We start from the raw sequence: 21,075 nt of genomic DNA, 5'->3' as shown, positions 1-21,075 counted from the left end.
GTACCGGGTATCAATCTCAGGTCCTTCTGCTTGAGAGGCAGGTGGTGGAACCACTGAGCTAAATTCCCAGCCCACGTAGAGGTATTTCTATATAAATCTATAAATAATAGGCATGTAAATTATTTTTAAACTATGTTATTCACATTGGTTCTATAAAGGCTTTTGTAATAGAGTCACAATCATAAAAATTTTAACTAGAAATAATTATTCAAATAATAAACATGGAGAATATAGAAGAATTTTTGAAAACACAGAGGAAGACATAAAGGCCAATACATTATGGGGTAGTAAAGCATCGCACCAACTTCTTTACCCTTTAAATCCAGGTACATATATATAGCATTTGTAGGAATATTTCACTAATGTCATGTTTTGTTGACATAAAAAAATCAACTAGTTTGTTCCAATTCTATTGCTTGTCATTTTTTTACTGACCCTTTGTCTGTTTGACCTGTTATAATGCATCTCTGGGAAAAATGACAAAGAAATATCTGGAATAATTCTGTTTCTACAGTGTGCCTGAGTAGCTTATGAACTTACCTTTAATGAGAACTCTTTCTCAGGAAAAGTATTACTGGATGAAATAAACTAGAAAATGAACTAAAGTGTGAGGTTTACTCTTCTCAGGTGACATTACACTGGTGTAAATGAACATTTGGTTCACAAAGATGTGTGCATATCATAACTTCTAAGAGAGTGTGTAGTCTCTTCCCCAAGAAAAGAAAGTGGCAGCCATGTCAACAGCGGATACCACTCACCTCCTTTCCTTCCCTCCTACTTTTTCTCATCAGTTCTGAAGATGAACTCCTGTCATATATGCATCCCCAGCTGGGAATATATTGTGCCCAAAGGAGGTAAAAACTGCTTCTTTACTGAGGAGAAGCCTTCACTGTAACTTTAAGAAGCCATAGTCTACAAACTGATGTGTGGTACATCTGTGGTATTAAAATTGTATGGGAGTAGGGTAATAGGGAGAAAAATGTGTAAATGTTTCCTTTCTTTCTGAATAATGAATAAAATACTGAGAAATATTGCTGCAGTATAATAGAGAAAAAATACAAAACAATTTATTCATCTCATTGGTGCTTTACAATTAAATAAAATGCAATTTAAAAATACAAATGGCTAATGCAGTCTGAAGGTCACGTAGGTAGGCAATAAGTGGGGGAAAATGATCTGCTGGAGGGGAACTGATTGCTATTTGTTAAAAATGATGAAAAACTGACTGTTCATCAGAGCCTACAAATTGCTACAAATGGGACACTTTCCCAGGTAAAATATTCAGAGGCCTGCAGAACCATTCCTCAGAGTCCTGACAGCAGAACAGTGGCAGTACACACTGGAAAATCTGTTGTTTGACTCTTTAGGAGAAGAGTCAAGAGAGAAGCAACTCAAGCCACAGACATTCCAAGCAGTGTTTTCTGGAGCAAGCAGACTAATGAGCAAGAAGATGTGAACACTGCTTTGAGTCACACAGTCCCTGTTTATTCACTGTCTCAGAGACAGGGAAAGGCTCAGCACTGCAGCTTGAATGTCACATGATCTCCTTCCAGCTTGTCAGGAAGTTAGAACCACTGAATGAAAAAATAAATCCAGGAATCTCTTTGGCCTCAGTTTGCTTGTCAGCGAGTCAAAACAAGGGTCTGGATGACTTTTAATCTTTACAATCAGACATAATGATGCCTAATATTGAAAGATAAAAGCATTGTGGAAATGTGTGTTCTCTGACATAAAACTGATCTCAGCAGATAATATGACACAGAACTAAAAACTTTAAAATCTCATGATAATCAACTGTCATTTCAAGAAGTTCTAGGCATTTCTGTGCTCTTAGTATGTCACCGTCTTCTATCACTTTGAAAAGTGTCCTGGCATGATCCAAGAGCGACTCAGAAGTACAAAAATTTGGGGGAAATAAGATTTCTGATCCTACTTTATGTTTTACTTTTCCTTTATTACAAAAGGAAAAAACAAAGGACTTATGTTCAACTGTTTACTTGACATGATGGTTTGGATGTGTAATGGGCATATAAATAAACATACTCAAAACACAGCTTCTTACATCTGCCTCCTATGCTTCATCTTTCTTTTTTTTAATCCTCCATATACCTGCTAAAGACAGTTCTTTCCTACTAGCTGAACAGCTTAAAATCATATCTTTTAATTTTGAAAAGTCTTGAAATCTTTTATCTATGTTTCAGGTCACCATATGAGGACTTCAATGTGTGTTAATTCATGACTTTTCCAGGAAAAGAAAATGACTGTATTTTATTCATATGGGAATCTGGATCCTTCTTGAGCCAAATTGCCTTCTTCTTGAGCCTAACTTCCTTCTTCAGATAGCTTCTATTTCAGCTTCTTGACTCAGAGAAACTGGACTCATTTTAGTCTCCTTCAGCAAATCTAATCCAGAACACCAGGAAAGGATTCTTTCTGTCCTAAGAGGGCTAAGATTGATGGCAGTGCTCAACTTTCCCAGGTTACTTAACTTCATTAGCAGATGTTATATTTTCAAGTATTGTTTGTTTGTTTGTTTGTTTTCTTGATGTTGTTTTTTGTTATTTTTCTGCTGGGGAGAAATTATGCCTTTTGGTTTTGAAACTGTCTAATTCACCTAGTCATCCACCTGGTCCCACATCTCTCTCAACATGAATGCAGAACACATAGATACTATTAGCAAGCAAATGCGAGCTGGAAAGAGCTGCCTGAGTATGTGATGTGAGTACATAAAGACAAAGTTTGAATGTTGCACAAAACAGGAAAGAACACAGAAGGTAAGAGCATGGATGTTATGGAAAGGTTTTACTTTGGGCAGCCTGACTAAACTTGGCAGCTGGGCTGAGTTTAAAAAAGAGAAGAAAATGGTGCTGAGATAGGAAATTCAAGGTCTGGATTATAATAGACTGAATGTTTATCCAGAACTACTGGGATTAGATAACAGACACTTAAATCTGAATTGCAATCAAAGAGAACAGTTGTGGTCATCGTCCAGAAAATAGTGTGAAGTTTCAAATTCTTTGATTGCAGCTGTGAATGGAGTCATAAGAAGGGGTCAAATAGGTAATGGCACACAGAAAAGACAGGGCAATAGTTCATAACTGGGAACACTAATGATGAGTGGGTGCTTAACACCTGGTTCTAAAATAGCAACATTATAGCAGCTCATTTGTCTTTGTAGTAATGACAGGAAGATCAGAATCTTTTCCTGTAATTGGGTAGGAAGATGCCGTTATTACTGAAAATGTTCTTACACCAGCAACTGAAACCCAGCAACATAGTACTTGAACTTCAATGGGTACAGAAGATGCAAATCCATTATAGCATCAATACAAATGCCTTTGAAGGAGGGTGCATAACTTCAAACAAAGATATACATTTTCTCTGACAGACAGGTTAACAAAAGGTCCCATAACTTTGCATATTAAAAATTGGAAAGCTTAATTGGCCCAAGTATTTTCCACAAGGAACATTCTGTCAGTGATCAGAGGCACTGATGGCATTTATGGCAGTAACTAGAGCAGAAAAATTAGATTTTCACCCTGTGCCTGACAATTGTTTATGAGGTGTAGGTAGTCCAATGTTAAAATTGTATAGTTTCTACAAGATCTTTCTTGTCTAGAATGGGTTTGCCATTCAGAACTATTTGGATCCAGCAAAAATGACATCCAGGATCCAAAGCAGAACAAAGGGAAATCTTCACTCAAAGTTTCCCCAGGACATGTAGCCCACAGGATGATATACATAATATATAAGTTCAGGGTGAATAGAAGCCAGCATCATAGTGGTAAGGATAATGGTCAACACAGCAGGCCTGATTCACATTGTGTGTTTCAAGACCCTCCTTCTCTCGTCTTCCACTTCCTCCCCTCCTTTCCCTTCTTTCCTTCTCTTCTTCCTCCTTCCCTCCTCTAGTTTTTTTCCCTTCCTCCTCCTCTTTCATCTTCATCTTCATTTTCTTTCTTTTTCTCCTTCCTTTTCCCCTTCCCTTTTACTTCTTCTTCACTTCCACTGCTTCCCTGTTCCTCCTCCTCCTCTTCTTCCTCCTCTACCTATAAAAGTGATCAAAGCTAGGAATCTGTCTGGAAGCCAAGGAAGGGTATTGAGATATGTTTAAGGTGTGGTATAATGATAAACTGTGGTTGAAACATGATCAGAACTGGTGTTTCATTTTTACATAATGTCATTTATATACCCCTAGGCAAGATGCAGCAGCTAAATGAGCCCAGAAAGAAGGTAAAATAAAGGAATTAAATACTTACATCTAAAAATATATGAACCAGTTACGTATGTGCCAGTACCTTTGTTAAACTTATATAAATTCTATGAGATGCAGAATCAGCCCACAGCAGAATGAGCCAATGTGAGGACAGAATTTCAGATATAGAAGATAAGATTGCAGTTAGTGACCAGGAAAAGAAAACAAAAGAAAAGGAAAAAAAAAGAAAAAGAAAAAATAATTGCTTCAAAATTATAAGGGAACATGAGAAATCAATCCAGCAGCTGCTAGATGATGCAAAAAAGAATAACAGAAGACTGATTGGGCTCAATGAAGGAAGAGGAGAGAGTGCAGATGACATAAAAAATCTCTTCACAGAAATAGTGGCAGAAAACTTCCCAAGCAGGGGAAAAGAGTTTGACATACAGATAAGTGAGGCATATAGGACTCCAAATAGCCTTGATCAAAAGAAATCTACACATAGGCATATAATTGTTAAGATTCCAGAAACACAACAGAAGAACAAAGTTCTACAAGCAGTCAGAGAAAAGAAACAAATCACATACAAAGGAAAGCCCATCAGAATCACAGCAAAATTCTCCACACAAACCATCAAGGCAAGAAGAGCTTGGAATGACATATTCCAAGCCCTAAAAGAAAACAGCCTCCAACCCAGATTGACGTACCCTGCAAAACTATCTTTCAAAATTGATGGAGAAATAAGATACTTTCATGACAAACAGCACCTTAGGAACATCGTGAATACCAAACCAGCACTCCAAAGAAGTTTACACAATAGCTTAGGAACAGACATTGAGGACCACAACACCAGAAAGCAAAGCAGAATGAACCCATCTGGCATGACAAGAAATTAAATGGAAAGGGGGAGAACCCAACAAAAAGAAAAAGTCATGGCAATGACAAGTCAATATGTTTCAGTTATAACCATCAATGTTAATGGTCTCAATTCACCAATCAAAAGAAATAGACTGGCAGAATGGGTCAAGAAGCAAAATCCAACAATATGCTGCAAACAAGAAACACACTTAATTCAAAAGGAAACTCATAGACTGAAAGTTAAAGGGCAGAAAGCAATACTCCATGTGACCGGAACCCCTCAAAAAGCAGGACTAGCTATCCTCTTTGCAGATCAAGTAGATTTCAAACCAACACTGATTAATAGAGATGAAGAAGGACACTACATCCTTGTAAAGGGAAGAATCCAAAAAGAAGAGATGACAATCATAAATATTTATGCAACAAACACTAGTGTGCCAAACTTTATAAAATAAATACAAATGGACATGAAAAGTCATATATGCACTAATGCAATTGTAGTGGAGGACCTCAACACCCCACTGTTACAAATAGATAGATCAACTAGACTAAAAATAAGTAGTGAAATGCTAGAACTCAATCAAACTCTTGAACAAATGAACTTAACAGATGTTTACAGAGTCTTTCACCCCACAAAATCAGAATACACATTCTTCTCAGCTGCACATGGGTCATTCCCAAAATAGACCACATACTCACACATAGAACATGTTTAAGTAAGTGCAAAGGAATTGAAGTTATCCCCTGTATATTATCAGACCATAGTGAGATGCAATTGGAGATCCATAGCAAAAGAAATTGGAAAAATTTCATAAATATGTGGAAATTGAACAACACACTTCTGAATAACCAATGGGTCACAGAGGAAATTAAAGAAGAAATCAGACATTTCCTTCAATTAAATGACAATGACAATACAACATATCGAATCTATGGGACACAATGAAAGCAGTCTTACGAGGGAAATTCATAGCAGTGAATACACATTTAGGAAAACAGAATGAGCCCAATTAAACAACCTGATGCTGAACCTCAAGCTTCTAGAAAAAGAAAAGCAGGACAACCCCAGAGCTCATAGAAGGGAGGAAATTATAAAGATCAGAGGAGAAATCAATGCAATGGAGACTAAGATAACAATACAAAAAAATCAATGAAGCCAAGAGTTGGTTCTTCAAAAGAATCAACAAATTTGACAATCCTTTAGCCAACCTTGTCAGAAAAAGGAAAGAAAAGGCCCAAATCCATGCAATTAGGAATGAAAAGGGTGAAATTACAACAGACCCAGTAGAAATCCAGATGATCATCAATACCTACTTCCAGAACCTATATGCCAAGAAGATTGACAACACAGAAGAAATGGACAGATTCCTAGATACATATGAATTACCAAAGTTGAACGAGGAAGACCTAAAAACTCTGAACAACCCAATATCAACCAATGAAATTGAAAATGCAATTAAAAACTTATCAACTAAGAAAAGCCCGGGCCCTGATGGCTTCACTACTAAATTCTACAAGACATTTAGAGAGGAAATGCTGCCACTACAGTTTAAACTCTTCAATGAAATTGAAAGGGAAGCAATACTCCCAAATTCCTTCCTGGAAGCAAGCATCACCTTGATCCCCAAAGCAGAGAAAGAACCAACTGAAAAAGAGAACTATAGGCCAATCTCATTAATGAACATAGATGCAAAAATCCTTAATAAGATAATGGCAAACAGAATGCAGAAGATCATCAAGAAGATCATACACCCTGATCAAGTGGCATTCATCCCAGGGATGCAGGGATGGTTCAATATATGAAAATCAATTAATGTAATACACTATATCAATAGAGCCAAGGACAAAACCCATATGATTATCTCCATAGACTCAGAAAAAGCATTTGACAAAATCCAACATGGATTTATGATAAAAACCCTACAGAAAATTGGAATAGATGGTCTCTAGCTCAAACTGAGAGAAGCCATCTATGAAAGACCAACAACCAATATCATACTAAATGGTCAAAAACTGAAATCCTTCACACTCAAATCAGGAACAAGACAAGGATGTCCACTATCACCACTCTTGTTCAATATAGTCCTGGAAACATTAGCCACAACAATTAGACAAGAGAAAGAAATAAAAGGAATAAAGATAGGTAATGAAGAAGTCAAATCGTCATTATTTGCAGATGACATGATACTCTATATAGAAGACCCCAAGAACTCCACCAAAAATCTTCTAGACTTAGTAACCAAATTCAGTCAAGTAGCTGGTTACAAGGTCAACACACAAAAATCAATAGCTTTCCTCTACACCAATGACAGGCTCACTGAGAGAGAAATAGGGCAAATAATTCCTTTCACAATAGCATCCAAAAAACTGAAATACCTAGGAATCACCCTAATGAAAGAAATCAAAGCCCTCTTCTCTGAAAACTATGGCACTCTGAAAAGAGAGATTGATGATGATATCAGAAAATGGACAGACATCTCATGCTCCTGGGTAGGAAGGATTAATACAGTGAAAACAGCCATACTTCCAAAACTGCTATATAGATTCACTGCAATTCCAATTGAGATCCCAGCAGCATACTTCATGGACCTTGAGAAAACAACCCAAAAATTCATTTGGAACAAGAAGAGACCCAGAATAGCAAAAGCAATTCTAGGTAACAGAGACATGACAGGGGGTATCACAATCCCCAACCTGCAACTCTACTACAAAGCTACTGTGATAAAAACAGCATGGTACTGGCAAAGAAACAGACTTCAGGACCAGTGGAATAGATTAGAAGATGCAGAAACAATTCCAGACACACTCAGCCATCTCATCTTCAACAAAGGAGCCAAACACCCTCACTGGAGGAAAGATAGCCTCCTTAATAAATGGTGCTGGAAAAATTGGGTTTCAACTTGCCAAAGACTAAAACTAGACCTGTATCTCTCACCATGTACTAAACTAAAATCAAAATGGATTAAAGATCTAAATATTAAAATAGAAACTCTGAACCAGTTGGAACAGAGGTTAGGTAGAACCCTTGAAGGCATCAGTGTAGAAAAATATTTTATGAACAAAACCTCAGTTGCCTGTGAACTAGCACAAACAATCATCAAATGGCATCTCTTCTTATTAAAAAGCTTCTGCACAGCAAGAGAAACCACCAGCAGTGTGAAGAGACAACCCACAATGTGGGAAAAAATCTTCACCTGCTGTTCCTGAGGCAAAGGTCTACTATCTCGAATCTATAAAGAACTTAAAAAATCAGACCTCCCAAATTTCAAGACCCAATCCAAAAATGAGCATCTGAAATGAACAGACATTTCTCAGACAAAGAAGTAGTAATAGCATATAAATACATGAAAAAATGTTCAACATCACTGGTCATTCGAGAGATGCAAATGAAAACAATGCTGAGATTCCACTTCATTCCAGAAAGAATGGCTGCTATCATGAAATCAACCAATAACAAATGCTAGAGGGGCTGTGGGGAAAGAGGAACCCTGCTCCACTGCTGGTGGGAGTGTAGACTGGTGCAACTACTGTGGAAATCCGTATGGAGATACCTCAAAGAACTAGGACTGGAAGTCCCATTTGACCCTGCTATTCCACTGCTGGGGATCTTCCCCAAAGAATTAAAAGAATCATACCACAGTGATATATGTGCACCCATGTTCATAGCAGGGCAGTTTGTAATAGCTAAAATTTGGAAACAGCCCAAATGCCCATCAACTGGAGACTGGATAAAGAAAATGTGGCTTTTAAAAATAAAATGGAGTACTACTCAGCCATAAAAAATGAGAAATTAGAGACATTTATAGCTAAGTGGATGCACATTGAGGCAATACTCTTAAGTGAAATAAATAGGACACTCATGTGTACATACCGAATAGTTTCTCTGGTGCGAGAAACTGCAAGTGTACATAAGAACTAAATGTATAATAGGTAATGTGAAATAGGAAGCAAAGGGGCAAAGGGGAAAGAAGTGGGAGGGCTAGGGTAAATGATAGAAGGGAATGGGATTAATATGAGAAAATGGAAAAATAGAAACAAAATCTTTGTAAATAGGGATGACTGGAGGGGTTGAAGGGAGAGCTGGGCAAGGGTGAAAAATAAGAACCAAGAGAGACTATGTAAAGGTGCAAATTTCCACTGATGAATGTCATTATATTGTATACCTAAAATGTACCAATGATTAGAATGAATAATCGATAATGTAAAATAGGAAGAAATGGTCCAAAGGGGTAGGGGTAGTGGGAGGGGCAGGAGAAAGGAAAGAAGGGAAAAGAAAAAATGCTGAGAAATGGAAAAAATGGAAATAAAGTCTTTGTAAATAGGGAAGGGTGGAGGGCATGAAGGGAGGGCTAGGAATGGGGAAAACATAAGAACAAAGATGCATTATATAAAGGTACAATTCCCAATGAGAAATGTAATTGTGTTGTATACCTACAATGTACCAATAAAAGAATTTAATACAAAAAAAAGAAATACCTCTATGTTAAAGTATAAGATTAAAGTTTATTTTCAGTAATGTTTTAGATGATTTCATAAATGATAAAAGTATATGTGTATAATTTTTCCTTCATGAAATTTTAACTTTCAGCATTCTTTATTCTATTTTTTCTGAGAAGAAAGTATTTTACACTACTTTATTTTATAGATTTTTGAAAGAAATACAAAAGAAATATATTGTTATGGCTTATATCTAGGTGTCTCAATAAGGCCTCATGCAGTCTTAGACTAGACTTTTCAGTGTTGTCTGTATTTTGAGTGTGTGCTTCTATGATCAAGGATGTGATGTTGTTTAATAAAATGAGTTCCCAGTTGTTGATTCTTTGTAATATTTCCCATGTTGTCTGGGTTTTGTTCATAAAGTCTTTGCCTACTCTTATGTCCTCAAGCATCTATTCTCTCTTCCAGCCAACATAGTGTTTCTGTTTTAATATTTAGATCTTTCATCTATTTTTATTTTAGGGCAGTGCATGGTGAGAGACACGAGTCCAGTTTCAGTCTTTGGTATGTAGAAAGCCAGTTTTTCCAGCACCATTTATTAAAGAGGCTCTCTTTCTTTCAGTGAATGTATTTGGCCCCATTGTCAAAGATAAGGTGGCTGAGTGTGTTTTTGATTCTTTCTGCATCTTCTAATCTATTCCAGTAATCCTCTGGTCTTTTTGTTTTTTTTGTTTTTTGTTTTTTGTTTGTTTTGCTTGTATCATGCTGTTTTTATTGCTGTAGCTCTGCAGTATAATTTTAGCCAGGGTTTGTGATACTGCTTGCTTTGCCTTTGTTTCCCAGAATTCTTTTTGCTATTCTAGATCTCTTCTGATTCCAAATGAATTTTAGAATGATATCTCTAGTCCTGTAAGGTATGTTAATGTTATTTTTATTGGGATTGCATTAAATCTGTATAACAATTTTGGTAATATTTTTCACAGCAAAAGAATTACCAACAGAGTGAAAAGACAACACACAGAGTGGGAAAAATGTTTCAGCCTGTGGTTCCTCAGACAAAGGACTAATATCTAGAACATATAAGGAATTGAACAAAAAAAATCACTCCCTCCCAATTTAAAGACCCAATCCAAAAATGGGCATCTGTGTTGGATATACACTTCTCAGGTGAAGAAGTAGAAATGGCAAATAAATAAATGACAAAATGTTCAACACCATTGATCATTTGAGAGATACAAATTAAAGCAATACTGAGATTCCATCTCTCTCTAGAAAAAATGGCTGTTATCAAGAAATTAACCAACAACAAATGCTGAAGGGGCTGCAGGGAAAAAGGAACCCTTCTCTACTGCTGGTGGGAGTGTAGACTGGTGCAACCACTGTGAAAACCAGTGTGGAGATTCCTCAAAAACTAGGACTAAAGGCTCCATTTGACCCAGCTATCCCCCTTTTCAGTATCTTTCTGAAAGAATTAGAATATCATACCACAGCTATATATGCACTCCCAGGTTCATAGCAGCACAGTTTGCAATAGCTAAATCTTGGAGACAACTCAAATGGCCATCAGCTGATGAATGGGTAAAAAAGTGTGGGAATATATATATATGAGTACTATTCAGTCATAAAGGTAAGCTTGAGACATTTCTAGGTAAATGGATGCACCCTGAAACCATACTCTTAAGTGAAATAAGTCGAACACACGTGTGTAAATATTTCATCATCTCTCTGGTGTGAGAAATTGAAAGTGTAAATAAGGATCAAAAAGTATAATAGACAAAAAAACAGGAACAGAAACAGGAAGAGATTTTTCAAAATTATATTGAGTGTGAAATACTTGGAAATGGGTTGAGAGATAGATTAGCAAATGGATCTGTATTCTTTTACGATTATAATACATGGTGTATTTACCATTGTTATTCTCTATTTTATTATGAAAAATTATTTTTTCACAGAATGTCTTTTATACTTTATTAATATCTACTTGTATTACATTAAAATAAAAATTTAAAAAATTTAAAAGGATGCAATGCTGGGACTGATTCATAGTGTGATGCTAGAATTAAGGTTGCCCCACCCTGGGTGTGAGTGCTGCCTGCCCTAAGGGTGACTATCTTGGATACTTTCCTATGAACTGTTTCTTCTCCCTGACGCCCCTCTGCCATACCACAGTGCCTTGGACCCAGCTGACTATGAACCGAAACATCCACAAACTGTGAGCTTCAATAACCCTTTCTACCTTTAACTTGTGTGTGTTGAGTATTTTGTCTCAGAAATGAGAAAAGTGACTATGTTTTTTTTTTTCTTTTTTTACCTTTCAGAAGACCACAGCCTTGCTTTGGGACCAGGGTTGCCTGGCATCAAAAACCTCTCATGATTAACATATTTGTCACTCACAATAAAAGCATGTTAAGCTTAAAAAATAATTTTTGACTTCCTAATTGGTCTCCTTATTCATATTGATCCCTAAATCTTCACTTAGTGCCAAAGAAAACCACTTTATTATTTATAACTGAAAAGAAGCATTGTTTTCTTTTTCATATGGATGTGAGAATCCAGTGATTCATGCTGTAGGTATTTCATAATTAGAAAAGTCATTTGCCAAGTCACCTATTCTATTATTTAACAAACTCATAACTATCTACCTGACTTGTTTACTTTCACATTTTATCAGTGCTAACAAATATCATGGGCACTAAATTGAAAAGCTCCCATTGATATTATGTGTTGCACATATTTTAGAATACTTTGGATCAGATCACAAAAAGTATGCAATTTTAATATTGAAATACTGTTGCTCATATTGATGTCATGCCTGAACAATTTTCAAAGGAAATGTACATCAAAATTTCTCTTTTATGTACAGTAATATTTCTGTAAATGGGAAAGGAATTCTTGCTGTTTGACAGATGTTTTAAAAGTTTGGAGATATTGTTATTTGTATAAGGTCAATTGAATCTCTATCAGAGATGAAAATAAAGTACTAGAAAGAGGAGAGAGAAGGGACAAAAAAGAATTAAGATATGTTATGTACATGTACTAACTCCCTAGAAGAAGGTAGTCTGTAGTCATTGTGTACTGCAACATGTACCAATAGAAATGAAAATATAATTAAAAATAGCTCACACTTGGTCCCTTTCATAAGAAAATATTTTCTTTGGGAAACAATCAGAGTTGAAAAAGAAGAATAATACTTGAAAATATTGTGCTATATGTGGCTTTATAATAACCAGGTTCAGCTCAGCGAGTATTTACAGAGTGGTCCCTATTTCTCCAATACTGAGCCAGGAGCCACAACAGGGAACGAACTCTGACTCCCAGGAGGCCACTGGACTTCTTAAACAGGATACTGAGGTCATGCTTAGCCCTTCCAATAGCATGGAGTGGTCTTTCTTCAGGTCTAGATTTTAAAATAAAATTTATTTAGATACCGTCACCTACCTATCTAATGCACTATCTGTAGGAATAAAAGAGTGGCAGTTTGTAAGGTGATATTTTACATTCACATCACTTGTTAGTCTAATGGACAAGTAAGAGACACTATTTCATGCCTGGTTGATTTCTTTTTCAGTTTCTGCCTGAAGGATCAAGAACTTCCTAGGATTTGAATCAGAAAAAATTTAAAAGGCATGATACCACTTAAGCTCTAGAAAAACTTGCATTACCCCTTTTATTGATATATTTATACTTATTAAAATTGATGTATTTTGAAAGGTCCCTTGAAAATTTAAACATATTTTAAAGGACTATTCTACAACCATATATATGTTTAAAGAAATACCGTAATATAGTGAAAATAAAATGCATAATTTAAAAATTTCTACTTTACCAGTGAAGTCAACAAAATGACAAAGCAGAACTTCCTACCGCTTGTCCCTGACAGAAATGCCAACTAGGAAAACCATCTGCACTCAAAAAATTCACAAAAGCTAATAATTTAGACATGAGAGTATTGCTCATAAATTTAAAAAAGATGCCTTGAATAGGGCAGGAAGAACACTTTTACTTTACCAGCATCTCGTTCTCTTTAAGCCCAGGCAGCAGAGTGCAAAATAGGAAACCTCTCTTTGGGTATGAGAAGTAAAGTCAACAACCGATGTGGCAAGTGACCCCACCATTTGGCCTGCTCAGAGACCCCTGCCACCTGGTTGACCCTTGTGGCTCCGGACAGCTCCTGCAGACTCAGATTATGAGACCATTGACAGGACAGGCTGGCCCCCATGGGCACTAGCACTAGGCCTATGCAAGGGGCTTCAGGACCAGGCTGCACTCCACAGTCCCAGCCCCTGTCCTACAGCCTCACGCATCAGGTCATCATCCACGCACTTATGTTCCAGGCCAGGCATGAATGTCCAGACAGAAGAGGCAACTTATGTAAGCTGTTATCCAAAGACCCAGGTTCAACATCCATGCCATAGTCCCAGATTCCAGTGGACCCAGCGTCCATTTCAGTGGGCCAAGGATCCAGTTCATATGGATCCAAGTACCCCAGAGACAGACCTCTTCTGAACAACTCTCAATCAACAAGTCAGCTACAGTGCCTCTATGATCTAATCACCTTCTCTTGTAGTTAGTATCTAGATGTCTCCCCAAAGCCTCCTGGCTCATACATGGGGCTGTATGTAGGCGACTGGCTCTAGGGTGTGTGAATATGGATTAAAGTTGAGTAAATGTGGATTAAGGATGTGCTAACTAAATTAGTTCACTGACTGGTTTAGCATTGTTCTGGGTGTGAGTAACGAGAAGGCCCATCCTGGGTGTGGGTGGCACCATCCAAAATGCTTGTAGCCTGAATGGGATAAATAGGAAAAGGTGACTCACTGCTTCCTGCTTGCCTTGCCTGGAATGGTTTCTCATGTACCGGGCCCCTCTGCCATGTGCCACCCTGCCTTGGAGCCAGCTGACTCTGGACTGAAACCTCTATAAACTGTGAATAAAATAAATCTTTCCTTACTTAATTTTTGGGTGTCAGGCATTTTGTCCCAGTAACAAGGAAGTAACTAAGATACTTTCCAAACAAATGAGGCTTTGGAAGCTACTTTTAAATTTAAACCGTAACAGATACTCATATGTTGAAAATAAAGGAACAGAAATAGATACTCCATACAAAAGGTAACCAAAACCAAGCAGAAGTGGCTAGCTTTAATAGAAAACTAAATACTTTAAGTCAAAAACTGTTAACAGAGACACAGAAATTTACTGAATAATGAAAAGGAGTTAATAGAGAAGACATAATAATTGCAAATGATATATATTTCATAAATACACAGATTATCTACAAAGAAAATTAAAATAAATATCAAACTTAAACAAAATTATTGACAAGATATATCTTACAGAAATATGGAACATTCCCTCTAACAGCAGCAGAACATATTCTTTCAAGGGTATATGGTTCATTCCTTCAGATGGTATGTAAAATCGCAAAAGAAGTTTTAACAAATTTAAGATTGAATTCATATCAAATATCATTCCTGACTACAATGAGAAGAATTTATAAATCATTTTACAGGGAAATTGCAAACCTGGTTGAAAATTAAATACTCTTGAACAAACAATACATCAAAAAGTGATCAAAAGGAAAGTAAAAACTATTTTAAGATTACTGAAAATAGAAATGCAAAATATCAAAACTTATGGGATTCAGAAAATCAGTTTTAAGAGGAAAAATTATAGCAATAAGGAACTCCATTAAGAAAAATTAAAGATCTTGAATACGCAACCTAGATTGTAATGCAAGGAACTAGAAAATCTATGGACAAATTTCCTGGTTAGTAGCATAAAATAAATGAAAAGATCAAAACAATATTGAGACAGAGACTAGAAGGCACTAGAAAAGAACAAAGAAACAAAGAATTTGATTTTTGAAATGACAAAGAAAACTGACATTTAGAAAAAAAGAACACTAAAATTTATAAATGATAGAGAAAATTGAGATCAAAGTGAGATCAAAGAAATATAAAATATCATAAGAAAATATTATGAACAAATATATAATCCAAACTTGACCAGCCTAGAAGATGTGGATAAATACTTAGAAACATACAACCTACCAAGAGTGAATCTTGAGGAAATACAAAATATGAACAGGCAAATCATGAATAAAGATATCAAACCATTAAAAACAAAAACAACAGAACAAGCAAACACAGAAATTCCCTCAAATAAAAGCTTGGGGCCATATGGTTTTAAGGATAAATTCTACCATATATTTAAAAATAAATAACATCAATTCTTTTCAAATTCTTAAAAAAATTTTAAGATGAATAAATTCTTGGAAATTTATATGAAGAGGCCAATATTACTGTGAAATCAAACCCTGAAAAAGATACTGCAGTTGTAGAACTCCTCAAGAAAATACTTCCAAGCTAAATTCACCTGTACCCCGAAATGACCATGTTCCATGATCAGGCGAGGTGTATCCTTAAGATGTGAGGATTATTCAACACTATGCAATGTTCAAATGTAGTGTGTGTCATTAGCAAAATGAAGGACAAAATCACACTAGATGAAGAAAACAGTAATCAATCAAACTCAACATATCTTTATTAAAAACTCTCAGCAAATTAGGAAAAATGGGATTGTACTTCAACACAGTAAAGGTCATATATGACAAAGTCATAGTCAACATCATATTTGTGGGAGAAAAGGTAAATCATTTCTACAAAGATCATCAAAAAAATAAGTTACCCATGTTCATGACTTCTATTAGCATAACATTAGAAGTGACAGTCACACCAAAAAGGAAGAAATACAATTGTACTTGGAGGTAATGTGAATAAGTATCCAGCCAAAATAATGTATACACACTTCAGAAAAAGAAAAATACAACGATGATTTGTCAACAGATGGTGATACCCTTGTATGGAGGACCCTAGAGGATGTTGTGTATCACAGAAATCCTATTATAACACGTGCCCTTAGAGGAGAAATTGAAATTGCATATGTAACAATCTGCAGCAGTTCACCCTATTAATAAATGTCCGGAAGCTAATGGGCACCACTCTGAGCACCTTTTGTAATTGTAGAGCCCCAAAGTAATTTGTATTAATCTCATGATATCTCAAAAATTTAGTATTAAAATATTTATATAAATTTTTCTTTTCCTGAAGTGTATACATATACATACATGTGTAAATATATACACACAATATATATATATTTTGTCCAGTTTTTAAAGTGAAAAGGCTTCTGAATAATTTCTCAAAACGAGCTTTCAATTTTGGTGTATGACTTGATAAATCTAACATATTAGATCTCTACTTTAGTATTTTTTTCTAGCTATACATTTTGCCCTTAAATAATTTCTACATATAAAACTATTGAAATAACTATTATTTTCAATAAAATAAATAAGTTTATTATCATGAAATTTATCTTCGTTAAGACTTTTTTTACTTATATGGCCCTGGAAATTAGTTTGTGTACCCATACATATGCTCGCATGTATATATGTGTGTATGTATAAGTTACTTTTACCATTAGCATAAAACTGGACACCCAGTGGACCACACTCTATGTTTCCTAGAAACCCCCCCTCTACGTGGAGGAAAGCAGGTACAGATCACTGAAAGAGGCCATGAGGTGATAGTGAGTTTTCTCCTCATCTTCTCACCCTGCACTTCCAGGTCACCCCCAAGGTTGCAGGCCTATGTGCTTCCTCAGCAGCACTGGCCCCACAAGAAACATCTGTCAAAAACAAGATGCTGTTTGTAATCACTCTCCACCTTTTGTGCAATCTTGGTATTAAAATGAGCAATCAATGAAGTGTAGAATCCCCAAATAAAAGTTTCCATGCCTCTCCACTCCCTACATGTGTTACTGTATTCTAAGACAAAAGCTCTTAATGTATGAGATTTTTTTGTGTTTTTTTCTAAACTAAAACCTCAGCATTTGGGTTTAATTGCAGTGTTGGTACTTTTCTATGAATAAATGGATTTGGGATTGAAGTTTGGGCACTTGGTCTCTGAAAGGGTCGCCCTCACCGCTTATCCCCCCTTCTCTGTTTCCTCACTGATGAAACCAGAACTGCACCTAGCTCCGATGCTGCCCTCCACATGTGGCCCTGAAGCTGTTGAGCGCTGCAGCCTTTCAGAGAGAGACACCTGCCAGCATCCACTGCCTGCCCCAAGCCGGGGTCGGGAGGAGGTCGTTCATTCCATTCTCAGGCCCTGCACGGATGGGAACAGCTCCTTCCGGGTGCACACCCTCAGTCTATTTCCTCAAAAATTTGACATTCTCCTGCCACTCCTTTCCTTCCCAGACTCTCTGCAGATGCTCTTTAAAATGTTCTTTGATGTAAAGAACTACAATGTCCTTCAGAAAAGAAATCAGGGTGGTGATACTTTCAATATCCAGCAAGATCACGGTAACCTCAGTAGGTAGCAAGAAGCTGGCATCTCCCCACTGGATGCCAGCCTTGGCTCTCCACCAACTAGAGCGCTGCAGGAACCTGGTGAAAGTCCAGAGCTGAGGGCTGGGGTTTAGCACAGTTGTTCTGCCGCCTGCCTCGCAAGTTCAAGGTCCTGAGTTTGATCCCAGGTACAAAAAAAAAAAAAAAAGTTAAAAAAAAAAGGAAGTCCAGAGCTGAGAGAGCACACGGGAGAGGAAGGCCATGTGGGGATCTAAACTTGAAGTGCCCTGATATTTATTATTATTATTTCAGATTTCAGAGAGGTATTTAAACTCTTTAATAAGAAAACCTAAGGAAAGCCCTTAATGTGATGAGATGTTCAGGTATACTTAACCATATGAACCCAGTGACGTTAGGTATTTGTCCTCACCTCATTGAGCTGTCCAGCAAGAAGCTACATCTATGCCTCATCAGTGCCTCTGATGGATCTGTGAGGTCTTGTCTCATCATCTCTTCTTAGATCTGAAATTGGAAAGAAATGAAATGATTCTCTTAAGCCTGGCTCATCTATGGATCTGCAGCCACATAGTTTTTCCTTTTCCTCCTGGCTCACCCCAGAAACCAGGATAGATTTTATTTACCTACTTTTATATCTTTTAGAAGTGTGGTGCCCAGAAAACAAAAACAACAATACCAACCACGACAACAAACACTAACTCAACTACAATTTTCTAAAAATATAGGGCTTTTTACGTTAAACATAAACACACTGCCTCATCTAGAAATACTTCCTTAATTTCTCAAAAGTGCTATATTCCTTTGCTTTGTGATTTCATTACTCTTACCACAATATTACAACTTTATTGAGATTTCAGCTCATGTACATATATATGTGTCATAATTTTATGTTTTGACATATCACTAAAATGTGACTTCATCACTAAAGTACGTATAGTAACACTGACATTATCCCTAAACATTCCCTTATGGAAATTCTTCATCTACCCCTTCACTCATTCTCACCCTTAAACAACAAAAGATATAAATTTGTATCACTGTATACAGTCTTTAATTCCAGCTAATTTTATGCAGGGTAATGATTCAATATTCATTGTGTGCTTTTAGAATTTTTTTTTACTTTTGAATGTTGTATAGGATTGTAGAATATTGGAATAGTATGATTTGTTTATCCATTTACTCTTAATGGACATTTGGGTTATTTCTATTTTGAGGCAACTAAAAATAAACAATTAAGAGCATTCATAGATGTCTTTGTGTGGATAGATGCTATCATTTCTCTTGAGTAGATACCTAGAAAAAGAATAACTGATTTAGTAGTAAGTATGTAAATTGTAAGACATTGTCAAATTATTTTTCCAAAGTGGTTAGCTTACATTTCCATGAGGATTAAATGAATTCTAGTTACTCCAAGTTCTCACCAAGACTTGTCATGGTCAGTTATTTAAATTTTAGCCATTCTAATATGTGTGCTCAGAAGTCTCCCTTTATCCTTGGAGAATATGTGCTAAGTTCCCTAATGCATGGCTAAAGCTGTGAATCCCAAACTTTGCACATACTGTTTGTTCCTAGTCACCTCTGGCATAGATCTTACCAACTTCAGGATGCATTTTTTTCATTCCTTAGCAAGTTGAAAATGTTGGGGTTTTTAGAAGAATTTTGGTGCTTCCTGTCACCATATCTGAGGTGTCAGGATCACTAATCTTGAATTTTGGAGCCATTGCTAAGTACAATTAAGGGTTACTTGAACACAAGCATGGCAATAGCATGACAGTTAATATTATAAGTGAGAGGGAAACTGAGAAATGAGTAGGAGAGTGATTGTATATATCCAAAGTGCTGAATGATGGAATGTGTCGTGTGCTGGGCAGGATGGAGTGGGACAGGCCAGGATTTGGTCATGCTACACAAAATGACATGGAATTTAAAACACAATTATTTATTTTTGAAAATTTTCACTTAATATACTTGGGTCATTGTTGATCATAGGTAACAGAACTATAAAACCAAAGGACAAGGGGTGACTACTGTAGTGACTTGTTTGATTTGCATTTATCTGATGACTAAGGATACTTAGCATCATTTTAGGTGATTGTAAACACTTTTGTGACTTATCTGATCAACTTTTTACTCTTTCTCAGATTGTTTTTGTTTTTGTCGAGTTAAAATAGTTCTTTACATCTTCTGGTTGGAAGACCTTTGTTAGATGTAATCTTACAAATATTATCATTGTTCAAAACAGTGGCTCGTCTATTTTTTTTTTCTGTTTCTTAATGTCCTCTGAAGCACAGAGTTTTTAAGTTGAATGAAGTCCAAGTTAGTATTTTTATTTCTTTTATGGTTCATACTTTTTCTGTTCTAAGAATTTATTAACTTCCCCAGGTTTACAATATCTGTCTCCTGTTTTCTTCTAAAAAATGTATGATGCTGAGATTTATATATGTGACTTTGATATATTTTCAGTTAATTTTGATGTACCCAGTTAGCTAAGTATCCATGTAATTCTGCTCATAACCAGTTTGCAGCAAGAATTGTTGAAAAGTCATTAATTTTCCACTGAATTTTTTTGATACTGCACTATGAACACAGTATAACAATCTAGTTTTAAATGTTTTTCCTTATTATCCCTGTTGATATTTCAGACACATATTATTACATTGAGTACTAAATATTTTAAAAGTTTGTAGAACTAGGTTACTTATGCAATTATTTTAAAATTTCCTATTATTTATTGCTAATCTCTAAGAATATATTTGATATTTCATTATATCTTATATTTCTGAAACCTTATAAAATTCATGTATTAGTTCTATCAACTCTCTTGCAAATTCTCTGAAATTTTCTGCCCCCAAAATTATGCCATCTGGAAACAACACAAATATGCTTTTTTCATCTCTAAATTTCCTTTTACTTCACTGTAAGTCCTTAGTGCCAAGGCTAGTCCCTATAGCACAATGCTGATTAGGAGTGGTAAAAGTTGCTTTTCCCCATTTGTAATATTTGGAAAAACACATTTTCTCTTTTATCTTTAATTGTGGCATGAGCTAGAGATTTGTTATAGTTCAATTTTCCCATTTTGAAGATTTTTTTCTAGTATTTCTATGTTGTTGCATGTTTTAAATACAATCATTTTATGAATTGTGTACTGTACATTTTTCCAAATCTGTTGCAACAAATGTTACTTTCTCCTATTCTATTAATACAGTGATTTACATTA

General features: G+C 36.0%; 1 long non-coding RNA gene across 1 annotated transcript in view; it reads left to right on the top strand.

The window, feature by feature from the left end:
* The window catches only part of LOC147826797 (uncharacterized), a 36,706-nt gene extending 24,822 nt beyond the window's left edge, over nt 1-11,884 (top strand). Inside the window, exon 3 of the long non-coding RNA XR_015453412.1 lies at nt 11,809-11,884. This is a non-coding gene — a long non-coding RNA (uncharacterized LOC147826797). The remainder of the gene's footprint in view (nt 1-11,808) is intronic.
* The last annotated feature ends 9,191 nt before the right edge of the window (nt 11,885-21,075 follow it).

This window comes from Heterocephalus glaber, unplaced genomic scaffold, assembly GCF_053883595.1.
Source record: "Heterocephalus glaber isolate CG9 unplaced genomic scaffold, H.glaber_assembly_v1.0 deba00001461, whole genome shotgun sequence".
NCBI classification, from domain to species: domain Eukaryota; kingdom Metazoa; phylum Chordata; class Mammalia; order Rodentia; family Bathyergidae; genus Heterocephalus; species Heterocephalus glaber.
This window is presented reverse-complemented; position numbering and strand designations above follow the sequence as displayed.